The 10445-nt window shown below is 39.5% G+C and overlaps 1 pseudogene; it reads right to left on the bottom strand.

Moving 5' to 3' along the window:
- Nucleotides 1–201: 201 nt before the first annotated feature.
- On the bottom strand, nt 202–709 carry LOC115845184 (large ribosomal subunit protein uL13 pseudogene; annotated as a pseudogene).
- Nucleotides 710–10445: the final 9736 nt, after the last annotated feature.

Here is a 10445-nt window from a genome sequence, read left to right as displayed (position 1 = left end):
AGAGCTGTGTAAAGTAAATTTTTAAAAGACAGGCCTTTCTTAAACTGTAACAGTGACTAAGGTCCCTTCTGTGCCCCCAGCTTCCTAAGTCCCAGGCTGTCTTGTCCCCTGGATGGCTGCCCCTGGATCCCCACATCCAGGGCAGTGATGAAGGAAGGGCAGGCCAGGCCAAGCATGAGGAATAAACAGTCTCTACTGGGCTCAGACCAGTAGTCCATGGTTCTTGATCACCCCTGTGTATTCGTTGATTTTCTTTACGTGTTCTTTTCATCCTGTTTCCATAGCCTCATGAGCTGTTTTCTCTTTCAGTAATGGACCTTGGCCTTTTCCTTTCTCTTCTCCTACAGGGTGGCCGCCACTGCCTGGTACTTCCAGCCAATCACATGGCACCCCAGGTAGGCAAATATTCGTATAGACTTCAGATGCATAACCTAGAGGGCAGCAGGAATCATCCACTTTGCCTTGTCATAGGGCAGCAGGATCCCATCAAACATCTTGTGGTGGTCCAGGGACCCTAGTCTCGTTTGGTCTTGTGAGGCAGCATACCTCGAATGGTCTGCCCTTGTTTCTGTAGAAATTGCTGGAAATGCTGATGCCCTCACAGCGTACAAACACCACCTTCTGGCCCAGCAGTACCTCCTTGGTCGTGATGCCCCTGGTTGGCCAGTAGATGGCATCAGCCATCGAGCTCCATCTGCCCCTCTGCCATCTTCGGCAGCCACCTGGGAAAGCCACATACTTATTATCTTACAGTTCTGGGCATCAGAAGTCTGAAATGAGTCTTATGGGACTAGAATTAAGGTGTCTGCAGGGCTCTGCTGCTTCTGGAAGATAGAGGGGAGAATTTGTATTCTTGCCTTTTCCAGCTTCTAGAGGACACCTGCAGCGTTTGGTTCATGGTCCTCTCCTACATCTTCAAAGCACATCACTCCCTCTCTGCTTCTATTGTCCCACCTTTTCTGTTGATTGACCCTTGGGTCTACTTGGATAATCCAGGATAATCTCCTAATTTCAAGACCCTTAACTTAATCACACCTGTAAAGTTCCTTTTGCCATATAAGGTCACATGTTCCTAGATTCTGGGGTTTGGCACGTGACATCCTTGTGGGGAGCGTTATTCTGTCTACAGAAGCTTGACGTATGTAATACTGCCGCCAGATGAAGTTGTGAGATTTCTCCAGTAGTACTCAGCTTTGTAGCAGTAATGGTAGAGAAAGTAAACTGTTGAACTGATCCAAGTTTAGAGATCGATAGGGTAGGATTAAGGTATAAGGACATTGAGGTAAGAGAATTAGGGAAGCTGGTACAGGTGATTGAGTTGACTGATCAAGGGGCTTGCTAGGGAGGGAAGGAAACCCAGGGGGAGTTTGATAGATTGGGAGAAGAGTGAGCTTCTTCCTTCAACTTCTTAACTCTGTTTCCTCTTTGATATGGCTTTTGCACATCATTAGCCTCCCCCTTGAGGGGGTTTCTGAATGGCTGCAGTGAAAGACCTTTATCTGATTCCCATTACCGAATCTTTCCCCTGTGTTAGTAACACCCAACATTACTGTATTCACGTAGTGGCAACCAGTGTTTGAATTCATGGGTAATTTCTGTGGGGGAATCACGTAGGATGAGAGATTACATACTCTACTCAGGGTGGATTTCACCGTGTCCCAAGAAGACCAATGGACATCAGACAGGGGAACATAAGTTCTTTTGCGGGACATGAGGTTAACTCTCCTTACAGAATTTTCCTGAATAAATAAAACTAAGGGTTTTTATTCCTCTTAGGAGGAAATCCAGTGAAACGACAACATTGACAGAGATTTTGTGATTGTAAAAAATGGCAGTTTGCTTGATCAAGGTCTTGATCAAGGTGGCCTTAAGGTTCCCTTTAACTTTAAGCAGGTTTCCGCTTGATTTGATGCCCCTGACCTACCTTTTCCTAGAGCATTTACTTCAGAAAACTTGTCATTATGAGTCCTTTCTCGGCCCTTTGAGAAATAAATCTTTAAAAAGCCTCTTGCCTGTTTCACAACCCAGGAATGTCTTTCTCAAGGACCTGGGAGCCTTCACTTTGAAATGTAATCATTGAAGGAGATAGAGCCCCTCTCTCGTGGTCTCAGTGGGAGGGTAGGAGCCTACCCTCAGACTCCTTGGTCCAAGTTGTAAAACTATCTCTTGTCATGAAGATCAGAGGAAGTTTACTTTTCCTTTGGGTAAGGCCAATTAGCAAACACAGGTGGCCTATGATCCCCCCATCCCAGCTCTCCAGCCCTTCGTTTCTACAGAGCCAGGCATCTAGACATGGTCTGTGCTCTCTCTCCTTGTTGCTGGCAATAGTGTCAGAAAAAAATAAACTCTCTGTAAGATTTTTTCTTTAACAACCTTCCAACAGTGTCAATTCAACAACCACAAGGGGAGAAGGTATGAAGAGAATGAGGGATTGGATTTTTTTAAATTTACATGTTATTACTATTACTTTATTTTGTTATTTTATTGGAGTATGGTTGCTTTACAATGTGGTGTAAGTGGTCGGATTGAGTTGTAAGTAACAAGCAGGTAACAAAGAGCTATGATTTCTAATTCAAGTCACAAGACGACTGCACTCTGATTTACTTCACGTATTACAAGGGCAGGTGGAATATTATGCAACTTAATGAGTATGGGCTTTGCTAGGGAAGGAGTAGCTAAGGAATACATATATATATATATATATATATTTTTTTTTTTTTGGCTCGGATTTTTGGGAAGAGTAGATTTGTATAGAAGAGTGATATCTTAGTGTGATATCACAACCTTAGTTGCAAATGACAGAAATCTGACTCCAAATGGCTTACCCATAAAAGGTAATTTATTGGTCCATATAATTGAAAAGCCAGGGGATAATGCTGTATCTGGGGCTCAGACGATATGTTCTATGAATATTTACCAAGTGCCTCCTACGTGTGAAATATAGTTACAGGCACATGCGATACAAATTGTTGTCAATAAAGCAGGTAACATTCTGTGCCGTCATGGAGCTTAGGGTCTAGTGTTCATGTCATTGGGACTTTGTCCCTCTCCCTGTCATCAGGGCCTCTTCATTCTCCATTTGCTGGGTGGGTTCTGTGTTGCCTTCTGCTGGTTCATGAGAGGAAGAGAAGCTGGCCTGTGCAGGATGGGGAAAGGGACGACCAGGAGCCCTAGCTTCTTAAGCAGACTTTCAGGCTGCCTTTCTGTTGCTGGTCCCCTTCGTCTATTCCAGAGGTGCCTCGTGCTGTTAATTCCTGAGTCTTTGGGAGAATCTGTGATGTAGATCCAGTTCCTTTTTGGCTTTCCCCGGTACCTATTTAGACTTCAGCTTTCTCAAGTCTGTGCAGTCTGTTATCAATGATCCATGTGCTTTCCAGCTTCCAAAAGTTTGTGGCTATTGCTGTTTCCCCTTTTGCCCTTTGTTCTTGTAGTTTTATGCCTTAAAACATTCCCTTTACTGTCATTTTAGTGGGGTTTCAGGAAGGAATGATATACATGCATTTGTTAAATTTGTGATAGTAATCAAAATGACCAATTATTTTCATAAAATAAAATTTATTGTGTATTTTACTATGATGAGATCAATAGATGCTTATTGTAGGTAATGCAGAACTGTATAAAGAAAAGGAAATCCTTTTAAATTCCAGAAATACCATAGTTATATGACCACTCAGTGGCTGAACATTTAGGTTATTTCCAATTTTCTGATATTGCAAGTAGCATGTGTTGAAAATCTTTACAGCTAAATCTTGATGAACATCTACAAATATTCCTTTGGAATCAATTTCTATAAAAGAACTTCAGGGGCAAAGAGACTGCATAATTTTACTGCTTTCAAGAAAGACTCTACCATGCATTAACATCTAACGGTAGAATTTCCAAACCAATAGCGGATGGGGAGCAACAGCAAATAACACACAAGATCAATGTGTTTTATTTTTGAACTTAACTTTTTGTAAATTTTTTATGCAGTGGTATATTTAAAAATTATTCTGAATAAGAAGGAATTTCAAATGATTATTATTAACTGAAAGAAAGGAAGCTATATGTTTTAGTAGAAGCAGTTAGAATAAAATAGAAACATAGATGAATCTTTCAACTTTTATGTTTTAATTCTTCATTAATTACTAGCCACAAGGTAAACTTTACCCCACTTTTCCTCTAGTAAGTTACCTTTGTTTATTTGAGGAGCAGAACTTTTCAGCCAGGAGTGAGGACAGGATGAGTAGAATCTGTGCCCTTAGTGGAATGTGAATGTCTTAATAGATTGTCTTTTCTGTTAGTCAGGGGCTGTATTGCTGCCTTCTTCATCAGCACTACCATCACCGCTATTTTCAACATGATCCCTTACAATTTACTTTCACAATCACTATCTCATTTTATTTTATTTATATCTTTATTAGAGTATAGTTGCTTTACAATGGTGTATTAGTTTCTGCTGTATAACAAAGTGAATCAGCTATACGTATACATATATCCCCATATCCCCTCCCTCTTGCATCTCCCTCCCACCCTCCCTATCCCACCCCTTAGGTCTTCACAAAGCACTGAGCTGATCTCCCTGTACTGTACAGAAGCTTCCCACTAGCCATCCATTTTACATTTGGTAGTGTATATATGTCAGTGCTACTTTCTCACTTCGTCCTAGCTTCCCCTTCCCCCTCTGTGTCCTCAAGTCCGTTCTCTACATCTGCGTCTTTTTCCCTGCCCTGCCACTAGGTTCATCAGTACCGTTTTTTTTAGATTCCATATACATGCGTTAGCATATGGTATTTGTTTTTCTCTTTCTGATTTATTTCACTCTGTATGACAGACTCTAGGTCCATCCACCTCATTACAAATAGTTTCGTTCCTTTCTATCACCATCTCATTTTAATCTTCAGAGCAATTTCGTGAAGTATGTAGGACAGATTCTTTTATCCTTCCTGTTATACAAATGGGGATCATGAAGGACTAGGTTTAAGGGACTGGTTTCCCCAGCTGAAAAGAAGCAGAGGAAGGATTATTTTTTTAATTTTTATTTTATTTATTTTTTTATATAGCAGGTTCTTATTAGTTATCCATTTATACATATTAGTGTATCTATGTCAATCCCAATCTCCCAATTAATCCCACCACCAACACAAACATCCCCCCCCACTACTTTCCCCCCTTGGTGTCCATATGTTTGTTCCCTACATCTGTGTCTCTATTTCTCTATTTCTGCCCTGCAAACTGGTTCTTCTGTACCATTTTTCTAGGTTCCACATATATGCGTTAATATACGATATTTGTTTTTCTCTTTCTGACTTACTTCACTCTGTATGACAGTCTCTAACTCCATCCACGTCTCTACAAATGACCCAATTTCGTTCCTTTTTATGGCTGAGTAATATTCCATTGCATATATGTACTACATCTTCTTTATCCATTTGTCTGTCAATGGGCATTTAGGTTGCTTCCATGACCTGGCTATTGTAAATAGTGCTGCAATGAACATTGGGGTGCATGTGTCTTTTTGAATTATGGTTTTCTCTGGGTATATGCCCAGTAGTGGGATTGCTGGGTCATATGGTAGTTCTATTTTTAGTTTTTTAAGGAACCTCCATGCTTTTCACCATAGTGGCTGTGTCAATTTACATTCCCACCAACAGTGCAAGAGGGTTCCCTTTTCTCCACACCCTCTCCAGCATTTGTTGTTTGTAGATTTTCTGACGATGGCTATTCTGACTGATGTGAGGTGATATCTCATTGTAGTTTTGATTTGCATTTCTCTAATGATTAATGATGTTGAGCATTCTTTCATGTGTTTGTTGGCCATGTGTATGTCTTCTTTGGAAAAATGTCTATTTAGGTCTTCTGCCCATTTTTGGATTGGGTTGTTGGTTTTTTTTAACATTGAGCTGCATGAACTGTTTATATATTTTGGAGATTACTCCTTTGTCTGTTGATTAGTTTGCAAATATTTTCTCCCATTCTGAGCGTTGTTTTTTCATCTTGTTTGTGGTTTCCTTTGCTGTGCAAAAGCTTTTAAGTTTCATTAGATCTCATTTGTTTATTTTTGTTTTTATTTCCTTTACTCTAGGAGGTGGATCAAAAAAGATCTTGCTGTGATTTATGTCAAACAGTGTTCTTCCTATGTTTTCCTCTAAGAGTTTTACAGTGTCAGGTCTTACATTTAGGTCTCTAATCCGTTTTGAGTTTATTTTTGTGTATGGTGTTAGGGAGTGTTCTAATTTCATTCTTTTACATGTAGCTGTCCAGTTTTCCCAGCACCACTTATTGAAGAGGCTGTCTTTTCTCCATTGTATATCCTTGCCTCCTTTGTCATAGATTAGTTGACCATAGGTCCGTTGGTTTATCTCTGGGCTTTCTATCCTGTTCCATTGATCTATAGCTCTGTTTTTGTGCCAGTACCATATTGTCTTGATTACTGTAGCTTTGTAGTATAGTCTGAAGTCAGGGAGTCTGATTCCCCCAGCTCTGTTTTTTTCCCTCTAGACTGCTGTGGCTCTTTGGGGTCTTTTGTGTCTTCATGCAATTTTAAGATTTTTTGTTCTAGTTCTGTAAAAAATACAATTGGTAATTTGATAGGAATTGCACTAAATCTGTAGATTGCTTTGGGTAGTATAGTCACTTTCACAGTGTTGATTCTTCCAATCCAAGAACATGATATATCTCTCCATCTGTTTGTATCATCTTTAATTTATTTCATGAGTGCCTTATAGTTTTCTGCATACAGGTCTTTTGTCTCCTTAGGTAGGTTTATTCCTAGGTATTTTATTCTTATTGTTGCAGTGGTAAATGGGAGTGTTTCCTTAATTTCTCTTTCAGGTTTTTCATCATTAGTGTATAGGAATGCAAGAGATTTCTGTGCATTAATTTTGTATCCTGCAACTTTACCTAGTTCATTGATTAGCTCTAGTAGTTTTCTGGTGGCATCTTTGGGATTCTCTATGTATAGCATCATGTCATCTGCAAACAGTGACAGTTTTACTTCTTCTTTTCCAATTTGTATTTTTTTCCTTCTCTGATTGCTGTGGCTAGGACTTCCAAAACTATGCCAAATAATAGTGGCTAGAGCGGACATCCTTGTCTCATTCCTGATCTTAGAGGAAATGTTTTCAGTTTTTCACCATTGAGAATGATGTGTGCTGTGGGTTTGTCATTTATGGCCTTTATTATGTTGAGGTAGGTTCCTCTGTGGGTCCTCTATGCCCACTTTCTGGATAGTTTTTTTATCACAAATCGGTGTTGAATTTTGTCAAAAGCTTTTTCTGCATCTATTGAGATAATCATATGGTTTTTCTCCTTCAATTTGTTAATATGGTGTATCACATTGATTGATTTGCGTATATTGAAGAATCCTTGCATCCCTGGGATAAATCCCACTTGATCATGGTGTATGATCCTTTTAATGTGTTGCTGGATTCTGTTTGCTAGTATTTTGTTGAGGATTTTTGCATCTATATTCAGTGATATTGGTCTGTAATTTTCTTTTTTTGTAGTATCTTTGTCTGGTTTTGGTATCAGCGTGATGATGGCCTCATGGAATGAGTTTGGGAGTGTTCCTTCCCCTGCAATTTTCTGGAAGAGTTTGAGAAGGATGGGTGTTAGCTTGTGTTTAAATGTTTGATAGAATTCACCTGTGAAGCCATCTGGTCCTGGATTTTTGTTTGTTGGAAGAATTTTAATCACAGTTTCAATTACATTACTTGTGATTGGTTTGTTCATATTTTCTGTTTCTTCCTGTTCAGTCTTGGAAGCTTATACCTTTCTAAGAATTTTTCCATTTCTTCCAGGTTGTCCATTTTATTGGCATAGAGTTGCTTGTAGTAGTCTCTTAGGATGCTTTGTATCTCTGCAGTGTCTGTTGTAACTTCTCCTTTTTCATTTCTAATTTTATTGATTTGAGTCCTCTCCTCTTTTTTTTTTTTGCAGCACGTGGGCCGCTCACTGCTGTGGCCTCTCCCACTGCGGAGCAAAGGCTGCGGACGTGTAGGCCCAGTGGCCTTGGCTCACGGGCCCAGCCGCTCCACGACACGTGGGATCCTCCTGGACTGGGGCACGAACCCATGTCCCCTGCATTGGCAGGCGAACCCCTAACCACTGCGTCACCAGGGAAGCCCCTCTCCCTCTTTTTCTTGATGAGTCTGGCTAATGGTTTATCAATTTTGTTTATCTTCTCAAAGAACCAGCTTCTAGTCTTATTGATCTTTGCTATTGTTTTCCTTGCTTCCATTTCATTTATTTCTGCTCTGATCTTTATGATTTCTTTCCTTCTGCTAACTTTGGGTTTTGTTTTTTCTTCTTTCTCTAGTTCCTTTAGGTGTAATGTTAGATTGTTTACTTGAGATTTTTCTTCTTTCTTGAGGTAGGCTTGTAGAGCTATAAACTTCCCTCTTATAACTGCTTTTGCTGCATCCCATAGGTTTTGGATTGTCGTGTTTTCATTGTCATTTGTCTCTAGATGTTTTTTGATTTCCTCTTTGATTTCTTCAGTGATCTCTTGGTTATGTAGAAACGTATTGTTTAGCCTCTATTTGTTTGTTTTTTTACGTTTTTTTCCCTGTAATTGATTTCTAATCCCATAGTGTTGTGGTCAGAAAAGATGCTTTATATGATTTCAATTTTCTTAAATTTACTGAGGCTTGATTTGTGACCCAAGATGTGATCTATCCTGGAGAATGTTCCGTGTGCACTTAAGAAGAAAGTGTAATCTGCTGTTTTTGGATGGAATGTCCTATAAATATCAATTAAATCTATCTGGTCTGTTGTGTCATTTAAAGCTTGTGTTTCCTTATTTATTTTCAATTTGGGTGATCTTTCCATTGGTGTAAGTGAGGTGTTAAAAGTCCCCCACTATTATTGTGTTACTGTCGATTTCCTCTTTGATAGCTATTAGCAGGTGCTTTGTGTATTGAGGTGCTCCTATGTTGGGTGCATATATATTTATAATTGTTATATATTCTTCTTGGATTGGTCCATTGATCATTATGTACTGTCCTTCCTTGTCTCTTGTGACATTCTTTATTTTAAAGTCTATTTTATCTGGTATGAGTATTGCTACTCCCGCTTTCTTTTGATTTCCATTTGCATAGAATATCTTTTTGCATACCCTCACTTTCAGTCTGTATGTGTCCCTAGGTCTGAAATGGGTCTCTTGTAGACAGCATGTATATGGGTCTTGTTTTTGTATCCATTCAGCGAGCCTGTGTCTTTTGGTTCGAGCATTTAATCCATTCATGTTTAAGGTAATTATTTATATTTATATTCCTATTACCATTTTCTTAATTGTTATGGTTTGTTTTTGTAGGTCCTTTTCTTCAGAGGAAGGATTTGATTTTATTATTATTTTTTTGCGGTACATAGCCCCCTCACTGCTGTGGCCTCTCGCGCCACGGAGCACAGGCTCCGGACGCGCAGGCTCAGCAGCCATGGCTCAGGGGCCCAGCCGCTCCGCGGCATGTGGGATCCTCCCAGATCGGGGCACGAACCCGTTTCCCCTGCATTGGCAGGCGGACTCCCAACCACTGGGCCACCAGGGAAGCCCCCAAGAGGAAGGATTTTAATCTGAATCTTCTGGCTTCAAAAGCCACTGCTATTTCTTCTATGCAGTGTATGCTCTGTCCTGTCCAGCACTAGAGCTTCAGATAATAATATTTGAGTGAATAATTTTGAAAGGTCCAGAGTCAGAACCAGTGTTCAAAAAGCAATAACCATCAGAAAAAAAAGTGAAACAGTGTCACATATTAAACTGTACAGTGTTTTTTCTGGCATCTCTATTCCAAATGACTGTCTGTAATGACTCCAGGAATAATATCATATTTCCTAGCAAATGGTTGAAACCGAAATTACTGCAAATTTTATGCAGAGCATTGCCCTGAATGGTAGGAGAAATGCATATTTTCTCATTTGATTATGTTTGTTCATTTAAGTTGTCTGGAAGGAGAATCCATTTTTACAGAAACGAACTGTTGTACTGAATTTGCTGTGCTGAACAATTTTTCTGGTTGGTTACCAGTTCCTAAAAAGTGAGAATTTATCAAGGCTGTCCTTCTCTTTGGATTTGTCTAGACTGCAAAGTGTTTTTCGTTCTTTACCACTGATTAATAGGTAATTGGTGGCAATGGATGAATGTACGTCTGAAACGTAACTATTATTGGGGGAATTGGGCCCCAGATTCACTGTCAGAGAGCTTCTCAGGAATATAGATATAAAACTTAAAAAACCCTTTGAATATTTCTCATGGATGATTGATTATTTATTGATTTGACTTGAATCTAGTTCACCTTGACTAATTTGATAAATTTCTCGAACTATTAATACTACCAATTCACAGCTGCATACCAGGTCAATCATTATGCCTGGAGTTTGAATAACAAAAACAAAGGGACCGAGTTCCTTCACTTTGACATTGATTTTTGTTTTTATCAATTCCAAATAAACAATCATTACAACAGGCT

This window comes from Globicephala melas, chromosome 3, assembly GCF_963455315.2.
Source record: "Globicephala melas chromosome 3, mGloMel1.2, whole genome shotgun sequence".
Lineage (NCBI taxonomy): Eukaryota > Metazoa > Chordata > Mammalia > Artiodactyla > Delphinidae > Globicephala > Globicephala melas.
This window is presented reverse-complemented; position numbering and strand designations above follow the sequence as displayed.